Consider the following 13,895-nt stretch of genomic DNA (forward strand, 5'->3'; position numbering starts at 1 on the left):
AATAAGTGTATATGCTACCGTCTTCGTAGCGCCTAAGCAAATTTTCCTCCTCCAAGACCATGATAGCAGATATCTCCACATGGAACATCATGGCCAGCTCCTCTAACGAGATTATACTCTGTAGAATAGGCTGTACCACTTACATCTCAATCAGAGGGCCTTCCTCTGTTTTCGGCTCGATGCAAAGCCAGACTATGTCTCGTGCGCGGTGGCGTGGTTCGTTCCCCCACGCTCTCTACTACCAACTGTTTATTGAAGCAGCTCGAGGCTGCCCGACCGTTCCTATATTTATCATGTTCCCTACATTGACGTGCAATTCACGATACCCTAAGGGTATCCAGCCTCCATAGTACCTTACAGGTATAATGGAGGAATTGAAACACGATCTCCATTACAGCAGCAGGTGTACTGCTGATTCCAACATTATGGCTAAGCAGGCCAGTCTCTGCATTGAATCTTGCCAGGCTCTTCAGCAGATAACTTCCGTTCTACTTTGTTGTAACAATCGCAACCCCATAAACTATTATAGGTTTCATCACAGTGGCGTCTATCCAGTACATACACTTGGGGTTTGAACCACGGTTTATTCCACAGGCTCCTCTAGTGTCCACATATTTACATTTCACCTAGGATCATTTATTCGATGTGTGAGGGTTCCATGGTACGTTCGCATACAAGATTACTCCTAGATACTTCGCTAATCCCTTTGCAGGTAGAGCTTCATAGGGGAGCTTCAATTGCCAGCATTCTACCTTGTAACTGCTACTACAACAGTTTTTTGGGGGCTGACCCTTAGATCCCGTTTGCTGCACCAGTTTTGCACAGTGTTCAAGGCCCATTGTGCCACATATCAAAGATTACTAGCAAATTTACGTAGAAGTGCTATGACTGAGCCGTATGTACATCCTGGGAAAAAGTGGCCCCAATTATTAATCTGTTCGTGAATCCATTCACCACTAAGTTCTACAACAGGGGCCACAAAACTCTCTTTTTGGACACTCGTTGGTGGTGTCTTTTGTGCATCCTGGTGGCTCATTCCTTTCTTCTGCTCTTAATGGTTTTTATCTCCCAACATGTGCTGGTCTCTCTGCCATGCTCTTCTGCAGCTCTAACCTCGAATTCGAAGGTTGTATTGCTAAAAGCCCCCTAGATATTGAGGACGGTGCAGAGAGGAATTTCCTGAGAATGTAGTGCTTTTCCCACATTCCGTACAGGTGGTGAAGTGGTGTTTTACGTGACTTGAAAGCTTGATATTCGTGTTGGTTTATATGTGGAAGAACCTAAGTTATCCTTCCTTCCCTAACGTGCACATCAGCCAGTTCTTTCGCCGTCTTATAAACTAGAACACACTGATCGTCCTCAAACCCTTGGCCTGTGTACTGTGCCCAGTTGTCCTTCGCTTCTGAATGAAAACAATTGTCAATGTCTTCCAAGAACTTGGAGTGATTCAGGCTTCTAGGCTGTCAATAAGAAGCATAATAGGAAATCAACTAATTTTCTGTTAGATAGCCAGTTTCCGCTTTGATTACTCTTAAACAAGTGCCTCTCAGGGATTGAATCTTGGTCAGCATTATGTGCGGAGTACTTTGAGGGAAATAAGCCTTGAAGAGAACATCCAGCAACTCAATCTGTGTCTTTGTATACTCACCATCCTCTTTCCTTATAATACCTCCTTCATCAGTTATTATTCTGGTGAGGATTTTTAAAGCCTAGTGCAAGTAGGTGTACTTTCCACATCCTCTTAGAGTACATTGAGGGTAATAGTTTCTCTTGCTGAACCAGTAGTCTGTGTTTGGCAAGGACCTCCTAATATTTTACACATTGACCTTTGTAAGGTTGAACAGTCTTCACACCTGTTTCCCTTGAAATTCCTAATAATAGTTCTACTAAGGAACACTTCCGTCTGTCCACTTTTTTGTGACTCGACGATTTTCTAAATCGCATAAGGGCAGGCGTCAATGCGTCTGACATTTCCTCAAAATCTACTGGATTTCATGTAGGAGTTCTGACTTCTTATAGATGTTGCGGCCTTCCCTATAAGAGTCCCAGTCTGTTTCCCTTGTATTCCAGTAGGTTCCAACCTCAAACTTAATATACGTGTGGTCATATAAAGAGGGATCCAAATTAACATGCCATTGTATAACACAGCTGCACATTAAAAATGGAGCAAAAACTATGTCACTTACTTCATCCCTTCTCATGTACTTGAACGTAGATTCCCTACCTCTTTTCAGGGTCCTAAAACTATGCTCGATTAAAAATTCAAGAAGGTACCCACCTCTGTGATTTTGTCACTCCTTCCTCACACCACGTTGCTGCCTTTTGCATCACAGCTGACCGGCAGTTGTTCCTTCTGCTATGAACAGATGTCACCCAGTTTCCTCAGTTCCTGGGAAACAGGAATAAGTCCTCGTAAGGAAGGTAAACAAACGCCAACTCAATTTCCCTCCTGCTTCCTGACTCATGTTGTTGCATCTTGGCAGTCGCTATTCCCTGGAACAAAATTCCACCGTGAATGGAATCCATTCTTAGAGTTAGTGCATATTCTTGATTACTTTAGATTTCTAGCATAAATCAACTTACCTCCAGATTATCTAAGGAGTGACATTTTTTTTTTATTTTATTTTTTTTTTGTCATCAGTCTACTGACTGGTTTGATGCGGCCCGCCACGAATTCCTTTCCTGTGCTAACCTCTTCATCTCAGAGTAGCAGTTGCAACCTACGTCCTCAATTATTTGCTTGACGTATTCCAGTCTCTGTCTTCCTCTACAGTTTTTGCCCTCTACAGCTCCCTCTAGTACCATGGAAGTCATTCCCCATTGTCTTAGCAGATGTCCGATCATCCTGTCCCTTCTCCTTATCAGTGTTTTCCACATATTCCTTTCCTCTCCGATTCTGCGTAGAACCGCCTCATTCCTTACCTTATCAGTCCACCTAATTTTCAACATTCGTCTATAGCACCACATCTCAAATGCTTCGATTCTCTTCTGTTCCGGTTTTCCCACAGTCCATGTTTCACTACCATACAATGCTGTACTCCAGACGTACATTCTCAGAAATTTCTTCCTCAAATTAAGGCCGGTATTTGACATTAGTAAACTTCTCTTGGCCAGAAATGTCTTTTTTGCCCTAGCGAGTCTGCTTTTGATGTCCTCCTTGCTCCGTCCGTCATTGGTTATTTTACTCCCTAGGTAGCAGAGTTCCTTAACTTCATTGACTTCGTGACCATCAATCCTGATGTTAAGTTTCTCGCTGTTCTCATTTCTACTACTTCTCATTACCTTCGTCTTTCTCCGATTTACTCTCAAACCATACTGTGTACTCATTAGACTGTTCATTCTTTGCAGCAGATCATTTAATTCTTCTTCACTTTCTCTCATGATAGTAATGTCATCAGCGAATCGTATCATTGATATCCTTTCGCCTTGTATTTTGATTCCACTCCTGAACCTTTCTTTTATTTCCTTCATTGCTTCCTCGATGTACAGATTGAAGAGTAGGGGCGAAAGGCTACAGCCTTGTCTTATACCCTTCTTAATACGAGCACTTCGTTCTTGATCGTCCACTCTTATTATTCCCTCTTGGTTGTTGTACATATTGTATATGACCCGTCTCTCCCTATAGCTTACCCCTACATTTTTCAGAATCTCGAACAGCTTGCACCATTTTATATTGTCGACAAATCCTATGAAAGTGTCTTGATTTTTCTTTAGCCTTGCTTCCATTATTAGCCGTAACGTCAGAATTGCCTCTCTCGTCCCTTTACTTTTCCTAAAGCCAAACTCATCGTCACCTAGCGCATTCTCAATTTTCTTTTCCATTCTTCTGTGTATTATTCTTGAAAGCAACTTCGATGCATGAGCTGTTAAGCTGATTGTGCGATAATTCTCGCACTTGTCAGCTCTTGCCGTCTTCGGAATTGTGTGGATGATGCTTTTCCGAAAGTCAGATGGTATATCGCCAGACTCATATATTCTACACACTAACGTGAATAGTCGTTTTGTTGCCACTTCCCCCAATGATATTAGAAATTCTGATGGAATGTTATCTATCCCTTCTGCCTTATTTGACCGTAAGCCCTCCAAAGCTCTTTTAAATTCCGATTCTAATACCGGATCCCCTATCTCTTCTAAATCGACTCCTGTTTCTTCTTCTATCACATCACACAAATCTTCACCCTCATAGAGGCTTTCAATGTATTCTTTCCACCTTCTGCTCTCTCCTCTGCATTTAACAGTGGAATTCCCGTTGCACTTTTAATGTTACCGCCGTTGCTTTTAATGTCACCAAAGGTTGTTTTGACTTTCCTATATGCTGAGTCTGTCCTTCCGATAGTCATATCTTTTTCGATGTCTTCACATTGTTCCTGCAGCCATTTCGTCTTAGCTTCCCTGCACTTGCTATTTATTTCATTCCTCAGCGACTTGTATGTCTGTATTCCAGATTTTCCCGGAATATGTTTGTACTTCCTCCTTTCATCAATCAACTGAAGTACTTCTTCTGTTACCCATCGTTTCTTCACAGCTACCTTCTTTGTAACTATGTGTTCCTTCCCACTTTCTGTGATGGCCCTTTTTAGAGATGTCCATTCCTCTTCAACTGTACTGCCTACTGCGCTATTCCTTATTGCTGTATCTATAGCGTTAGAGAACTTCAAACGTATCTCGTCATTCCTTAGTACTTCCGTATCCCACTTCTTTGTGTATTGATTCTTCCTGACTGGTGTCTTGAACTTCAGCCTACTCTTTATCACTACTATATTGTGATCAGAGCCTATGTCTGTTCCTGGGTACGCCTTACAATCCAGTATCTGATTTCGGAATCTCTGTCTGACCATGATGTAATCTATTTGAAATCTTCCCGTATCTCCCGGCCTTTTCCACGTATACCTCCTCCTCTTGTGATTCTTGAACAGGGTATTCGCTATTACTAGCTGAAACTTGTTACAGAACTCAATTAGTTTTTCTCCTCTTTCATTCTTTGTCCCAAGCCCATATTCTCCTGTAACCTTTCCTTCTACTCCTTCCCCTACAACTGCATTCCAGTCGCCCATGACTATTAGATTTTCGTCCCCTTTACATACTGAATTACCCTTTCAATATCCTCATACATTTTCACTATCTGTTCATCTTCAGCTTGCGACGTCGGCATGTGTACCTGAACTATCGTTGTCGGTGTTGGTCTGCTGCCCATTCTCATTAGAACAACCCGGTCACTGAACTGTTCACAGTAACACACCCTCTGCCCTACCTTCCTATTCATAACGAATCCTACACTTGTTATACCATTTTCTGCTGCTGTCGATATTACCCGATACTCATGTGACCAGAAATCCTTGTCTTCCTACCACTTCACTTCACTGACCCCTACTATATCTAGATTGAGCCTTTGCATTTCCCTTTTCAGATTTTCTAGTTTCCCTACCACGTTCAAGCTTATGACATTCCACGCCCCATCTCGTAGAACGTTATCCTTTCGTTGATTATTCAATCTTTTTCTCATGGCAACCTTCCCCTTGGCAGTCCACTCCCGGAGATCCGAATGGGGGACTATTCCGGAATCTTTTGCCAATGGAGAGATCATCATGACATTTCTTCAAATACAGGCCACATGTCCTATGGATACACGTTACGTGTCTTTAATGCAGTGGATTCCATTGCCTTCTGCATCCTCATGTCGTTGATCATTGCTGATCGCCTTTAGGGGCAATTTCCCACGCCTAGGACAAGAGAGTGCCCTGAACCTCTATCCGCTCCTCCGCCCTCTTTGACAAGGCCGTTGGCAGAATGAGGCTGACTTCTTGTGCCGGAAGTCTTCGGCCGCCAATGCTAGGTGTAACACAACGTCATTATATAGATAGGGTCCCTGAATAAGGGCAACATCTGCATCCTATCTTATTAGAGGACAACTGAGGGCGACAGTTGCTTCTTTATTGTGTTGCAGATTTATTTCCAACACTTGCAGTCCTCAACTTGCCGCCATGGTCACTTCCGATGTCGTTGATTATCCTGGCGGTAACCTGCGAGAAAGCTAAGTACAGTTTCAGGTCCTGTCCTCGTCTTACCGTCGGAGATTTTTCACCGTCTTCTACATCTACATGTCCAAATCCATATGGTCACTCTGCAATTCACACTTAGGTGCCAAGCAGAGGATTCATCGAACCATTTCCATACTACTTTTCTACCATACCACTCTCGAATGGCGTGTGGGAAAAAGGAACACCTAAATGTTTCCGTTCGAGCTCTGATTTCTCTTCTTTTATTACGATGATAATTTCTCCCTGCGTGGGTGGGTGCCACCAAAATATTTTCGCATGCGGAATAGAAAGTTGCTGAATGAAATTTCGTAAACAGATCTTGCCGCAAAGAAAACCGCCTTTGTCTTCGTGACTGCCACCCCAACTCGCGTATCATATCAGTGACACTCTCACCCTTCATGCGCGATAACACGAAACGAACTGCCCTACTTTGCACTTTTTCGACGTCTTCCGTCATTCTTACCCGGTAAAGATCCCATACCGCGCAGAAATATTCCAGCAGAGGACGGAAAAGTGTAATCTAGGCTGACTCTTTAGTGGGCTTGTCGCATGTTTTAAGTGTTCTGCCAACAAAGCGCAGTCTTCGTTTCGCCTTCCCCACAATATTGTCTATATAGTCTTTCCAATTTAAGTTGCTCATGATTTCAATTCCTAGGTATTTAGTCGAATTGACAGCCCTTAGATTTGTGCGATTTATCGTGAACCCTAAATTTATCGGATTTGTTTTAGTACCCATGTGGATGACCTCGCACTTTACTTTGTTAAGTGCTAATTGTCACTTTTCGCATCATACAGAAATTCTCTCTAGACAATTTTGTAATTGTAATTGATCATCTGATGATTTTACTAGACGGTAAATTACAGTGTCATCTGCAAACAATCTAAGTGGGCTGCTCAGTTTGTCACCTAGATGATTTATATAAATCAGGAACAACAGAGGGCCTATGACACCACCTTGCGGAGCGCCAGGTATCGCTTCTGTTCTTCTCGATGATTTACCGTCTATCACTACGAACTGCGACCTCGCTGAGAGGAAATCACTAATCCAGTTACACAACTAAGACGATACTCCACATGCACGCAATTTGATTAAAATTCGCTTGTGAGGAACGGTATCAAAAGCCTTCTGGAAATCTGAGAATATGGAATCTATCTGAGACCCCTTGTCGACAGCACTCACTACTTCATGGGAATAAAGAGCTAGCTGTGTTGCACAAGAACGATATTTTCTGAATCCGTGTTAGTTATGTATCAATAAGTCATTTTCTTCAATGTGATTCATAATGTTAGAGTACAGTATATGCTCCAAAATCCTACTACAAATTGAGGTCAGTGATATGGGTCTGTAATTCAATGGGTTACTCTTATTTCCTTTCTTGAATATTGGTTTGACCTGTGCTACTTTTCAGTCTTCAGTAACAGACCTCTCTTCAAGTGAGTGGTTGTATATGATTGCTAAGAAAGGCGCTATTGTGTCTGCATACTCAGAGAATAACTTGATTGGTATACCATCCGGACCGGAAGACTTGCCTTTCTTAAGTGACTTGAGTTGTTTCGCAACACCTAAGATATCTACTTTTATGTCACTCATGCTAACAGCTCTTCTGGTTTCGAATTCTGCAATAGAGACTTCGTCTTCTATCGTGAAGGAATTACTGAAAACTGTATTAATAACTCCGCTGTAGTGGCACCATCATCGGTAACATTTCCATCGCTATCGCACAGTAACGGTATTGACTGTTATTTGCCACTGGTGTACTTTACATACGACCAGAACCTTTATGGGTTTTCTACCATAATTTGAGACAATATTTCATTGTGGAAACTATTAAAAGCATCTCGCATTGACGTCCGCACTAAATTTCAGGCTTCCGCGAAACTTATCCAGTCTTCGGGATTTTGCGTTCTTCTGAATTTGGCACGCTTTTTTCGTTGATTCTGCAACAGTGTTCTGAGGAGTTTTGTGTACCATGGTGTATCAGTCCTGTCTCTTATTAACTTATGTGGTATGAATCTATCTATTGCTGTCGACACTATATCTTTGAATTTGAGCCATATCTGGTCTACACATACATAATTAGCTTGGAAGGAATGGATACTCTCTCTTAGAAAGGCATCAAGCGAATTTATCTGCTGTTTTAAATAGATATATTCAGCGTTTATCGTTTATTTTTAGTGGTTTTAGTTGATATGGTTTTGAGCCTCGTTACAATGACCTTGTGTTCACTAACCCCTGTATCCGTCATGACGCTCTCTCTTAGATCGGGATTATTTGTGGCAAAGTGGTCAAATGTGTTTTCGCTACCATTTACAAATCGTGTGGGCTCATGTACTAATTGTTCATAGTATTTCTCGGAGAAAGCATTTTGTGTAATTTCGGAAGATGTTTTCTGTCTACCACCGGTTTTAACATGTATTTTCACCACAAATCGAGGGTAGATTTAAGTCTCCACCAATCATAACTGTATGAGTGGGGTACTTAATTGTAATGAGATTCAAGTTTTCTGTGAAGCGTTTGGCTATTATATCATTTGAGTCGGGGGGTCGGTAGAAGGAACCAATTATTATTTTGGAACGTCTGTTGAGTATAACCTCTACCCATAGTAATTCGCAGGAACTATCTATTTCAACTTCACTACAAGATAAACTAGTACCAACAGACACAAACACACCACCACCTACCTTATTTGATCTATCGTATCTTAACACGGTTTGTGCCTCTGTACAAATTTCTGCAGAATTTATCTCCGGCTTTAGCCAGATTTCTGTTCCTATAACGATTTCAGCCTCAGTGCTTTCTATCAGCTCTTGAAGCTCTGGTACTTTTCCAACACAGCTACGACAATTTACAACTACAATACCGACTGTTACGTGATCGATTCTTTTCGTTTCTTTGCCCTGTACCCTTTAAGACTGGCGACCTTTTTGATCTTTCCCATAACTGACTAACCAGAAAACCGCACACGGCCACACAGCCCCTGCTACCCGTGTAGCCGCCCTCTGTGTGTAGTGGTCACTTGCTCGAAACCCCACCACTCTATGGCGCAAGTCGAGGAATCTGCAGCCTACACGTTCGCAGAACCGTCTGAGCTTCTGATTCAGACCCTCCACTCGACTCTGTACCAAAGGTCCGCAATAGGTCCGGTCGACGATGCTGCAAATGATGAGCTCTGCCTTCATCTCGGTAGCAAGACTGGCAGTCTTCACTAACGCATATAGCCTCCGGATATCAGAGAGACTGTCTTCCGATCCATAGCGACACACATCATTAGTGCCGACATGAGCCATCACCTGCAGTTTGCTGCTCCCTGTACCCTTCATGGCATCCGGAAGCCCCTTTTCCATATATTGGAATGACTCCCCCCGGTATGCCAACGGAGTGCACATTGGCTTTCTTCCCGTCCTTAGCTGCCACATCACTAAGGGGCTCCATCACTCGCCTAACATTGGAGCTCCCAATGAAAAGTAATCCCACCCTCTGCCCTTGTCCGGACCTCTCAGGAAGACCGGCCACCACCGCAGCAGGCGAGACCATCCTTGCAGGTTCAGAAGTACTTTCAGCGGTGGGCATCACCTCAAACCTGTTACGGAGGCGTAAGGGTACAACCTTGCGGCCAGCACCAACTTTCACCTTCCATCCAGGGATTCGCGACCTCGCCACAGTTCGCCAATCACCGTCAGGCAGGCGTCGACCGGCAGGGACTATTAATCCGAGGTCGCCGTGGCTACATAGAACCCAGGCGATGCTACAGGTTCCAGAGGCGCCAAAGCGCTCGCCTCGGGTGACCCAATGTCACCGCGGCCCAGGTCAACAGCGTGGGGCCTGTCGACCACGGCCAACACTGCTTCCAGCTGTTTACGGACGGTGGCCAGTCCCCCCTGAGTTCGTACACGACAGGCTCAGTCCCTGTCCATCCCTAACAATTTTTTCCTCTCTTGTGTCACCACAAGCCGTTCAAAGCAAACAGATGACTGATGACTACGCGAATTTACACTATACGTGTACTTAAATGCGATGCTACAACTCTGAAATACTACAATACACTCTAAATTTATGAATTAAACTATGCAAGTACTTAAAAAACGCAAAGAAATTAAGAATGAAACTATGAAACAAATATGTGAGCTCAGAGTACGACTTGTAGCTGGCTGCTGCTTATCCAACGACGGCAGTTAGCTCACTCTTCCACCACAAGGGTGTGGCCGTCTGGTACAACCTTTCGTTTGATTGTTTTTGAGTCCTCTGTCCAGACCTTCGGTTCTGCGCCCATACTTTTTTGAACAGTCTTAGGAGGAGTGTCCTTAAGAAAATTTACTGCCACGTGAAGTCAGCGAAAGAGTTCTGTATTTCTCACAAAGCTATGTAAGTCCTTTCTTACGAAAATGAATCATTACCAACATGGTGTGGCCTTCCATCCATATTCGTAATTTCGTATTGTGTTATATATTTCATGCGTTATTTACAGGTATAGATCTCTCTATGATTCGATCACTTCACCAGTTGTGAGGTAAAGTGAAGGTGCTTTGCTCTTTTACAATTTATCTACAGCTTTTCCTTGTTCTTTTAAGACGTTCGGCTCCTCCTGAGCTGGAATATCATCAAGGTCAGTTTTCCCATTGTTATACACATTCAATTTGTTGTAGTACGTCTGAAGAGTCTTGTTGGTTTATTTAATAGAAAAGGCATCAGGTTTCGCTGCAAACTCGGTATTTCCTAATCCTGTCGCTTATTTCACTGATGTAATTATTCTTGCCTCCTCGGCTGCTTCTTTGTATCAACTGGATAATTAACGGTACTTTTATTGCCTACAGTAGTTTTATCATTGGTACTTATCTGTCTTCAATGGATTTGTATGACCTGTTTAGTAACCCAGTCGTTTTTATTCTTCACTTTCTGCGATCATGGGTACTGTTGTCAACAGTTTAATAGCTCCTTCAGGGAGTTCCCTTTCTCTGCAAATGTCATATTATCTGACTGATCAGGCTAAAGTTATTTTTCTCTTGGCTCGATTCTCGAAAATTTCACTTTTAAACTTTTTCTGTAGTATTTTTTTAAGGTGTCCCTCTGAATTTCGAAAGTTTCGTTCTCGCTTCAATACACAGAAGCTGATGGTCAAAATCGCAGTCGGTATCGTGAACACTTTTAATGTTTCCAATGGACGATCTCCATCCGAAGCGATTCAAAGTGTAATCAATCTGATCACAATAAGTTGAGCCTGGTACAGCCCGGATGAAAAGTATCCATGGATTGTGTTGGAACCAGCTGTTGGTAAGAACAAACTAACGGAACTGAATCAGCAGATTTGCACGATCATTACTTTTGCTTAAACCAAGAATGTAAAGTACTTCCCTCTTTGAGTCACAATTTACCCCTGAAATCTCCTTGAGCTATGGTAACTTCCGTTAGTGAACTGATTCACGGCAGCTGCAAAGGACACAGAATTATTTACAACTGAGAATTATATCCATTTCACTTATTATACTAGCTTTAGGCCTGTTGCTTAATCTACAAACAAACAAGTAACATATATTACATGCATCTCTACTTTGTCCCCCTTTCTGTCCGTTTCCACCTTCGAGGCCCCCCCCCCCCCCTTCTCCTCGTCACCTCTGCCTCACTGTCTCCCTCAATGACTTCCGAGGCTCTCTGTCCACCTCATCCACTCTATGTCCATCTCCTCCTTCCCTCCTGTCCGTTTCCTCCTCCACTTCCTTCCATCCATCCCTTTCCCCCCCTCTTCCTGTCTATTTCTTTGTCCCCTCTCTCAGACCATCTCCACTTTTACCCACCTCTATCACCTCCTAGCCCCTCTCTGTCCATCAACTTACTACCTCCCCCTCTCTCTCTCACACTGTCCTTCTCCCACCCACATCTGACCATCTCCCCCTCCCTCCATTCATCTCTTCCTCACCCCTCTGTGTGTCCATCTCCTACAACCCCTTCTTTTTGACAGTCTTCTCCTGCCTCCACTCTCTCTTCCTCCCACTCTCTCTGTCCTACTCCTGCTGCCCACTCTCTATCCATCTTATCTTCCCCCTCTCTTAATCCATCTTCTACTTTCACCATCCTACTCAAATCTCTCTGTCCATTTCACCTGTCTAAGTTTATCTATTCCTCCCACTGTCTCTGTCCATCTCATATAGCCCCCTCTCTCTGAACATCTCCTCCTCCAACCTGTCTCTGACCATCTCCTCTGTCTTCGTCTCCTCATATCTGTCGTCTCCTCATCCCTCTTTCTTCCCATGTTCTTATCCCCTCCTGTCAATCTCCTTCTCCACTCTAACTTCTCCTATATTGGTGTTGTATACATCGCCCATTCTCTTTCCTGAATCTGTCTGCTCGACCTTCTTCTTTCTGTCTGTCTACTACTGCATGCTCGTTCTTACCAATCCCCCACTTCCACTCGCTGTCTATATCTTTCTTTTCCTCTCTCTACCTCTCTCCTGTATCACCTTCACAATAATTAGAGCATGTGATTTTTATCCACACAATACTTCTTTCCAGACAGTGTTACTAATTATTTAGATCACCATCAGTTGGAATATAATCTCCTATTTATTCTACAGTCTATCGGTATCAGCGATGTAATATGCCATCTCTGATCCCTCTATACCCTACTCCTCCACCCCTGCCCCCTCTCTATGACCATACAATATTCTTCACTCCCTCTGTCCATCTTCTTATCCAACCTTTCGCTGTCATCTTCTCCTAACTCCTGTCTGTCCATCATCATCGTCAGAGGCGTGATAATGGTGTACACTATCCCCGAAACAGGGATGCACCAGATAAGTAGCAGATGAAATTACAGCTGAATCGAGCCAGTGGTCTGTAAGAAAACACACAAACATACAAATAGTGTGCAGAAGCCTTCGACCGAATCCGACCAAACAGCAAATGACCCCCACTCTCCGACAACAGAGGTAGCAAAGTAGCAGAAAGAGATTCATTACATTTCTTTTGTTTCAGGTCTATGATCCCAAACTTGTAGGTCCTCAGCAATGACCATCTTCAGATCTGATTTATAGGAACATGCTCGAGCATATACTGTATTTATAATCAGTTACTAACAGGCACAGATATCTAAAACGTTGAATGAATTGTCAACCACTCAGATAGTTACCTATTCAGTTTCACGTTATTTCTAAAGTGTTTGCTCTTCCTCACTTTTGCTGATTCGATTGGAGGAATATGTTAATTTAATTGTAAACCACTTCACAGCATCTCGTGGAGTCGGGCAAAATGATATTCTTGACGGCGATTTCCCCAACAAAGTGAGGCGCTGAGCTCGGTGGTCCTCACAGAGGAAATAAAACGACGCGCACCTCTTTCAACATTTCTTTCGCCCTTCGTTCTACAAACCTTAAAACAGCATCAACACTGAGCAATACTGCATCAGAACTTATCTTTAGTTATCTACACAACAAAGGCACGCAACTGACGCTTCATAACGGGTCACAGGTCCACAATGGCAAATGAGTTCCATTAGGACACAGTCCAGCAAATGTCTGCTGTATTGTGCATTGTTTTCATCACACATTCCTCGATCATAGGGCTACTAAATCCCTTAGATCTTTACGTTGATCCATCGAGTCATACTAAGCGTGAAATATTTGAATGTGAAATGCCCCCGTTTTCGATTAATTCCAATTTAGCAGTTATGTATTAAAAGGATTGTGCCAGTACAGGGTACGATAGCAACATTTCAGCAAATCGTTTTGGTTTCAGCGTTAATATTGACTTTTCATCAGATTTATGTTACAAATAACCATGCATATGACTTGTGAAATTAATTTCTGAAATGGGAGGAAAAATGTGACTTCTTAAATGGTATGTTTCTTGCACGGATACTGCTTACA

Source organism: Schistocerca serialis, chromosome 7 (assembly GCF_023864345.2).
Source record: "Schistocerca serialis cubense isolate TAMUIC-IGC-003099 chromosome 7, iqSchSeri2.2, whole genome shotgun sequence".
In the NCBI taxonomy this organism is placed as follows: Eukaryota; Metazoa; Arthropoda; class Insecta; order Orthoptera; family Acrididae; genus Schistocerca; species Schistocerca serialis.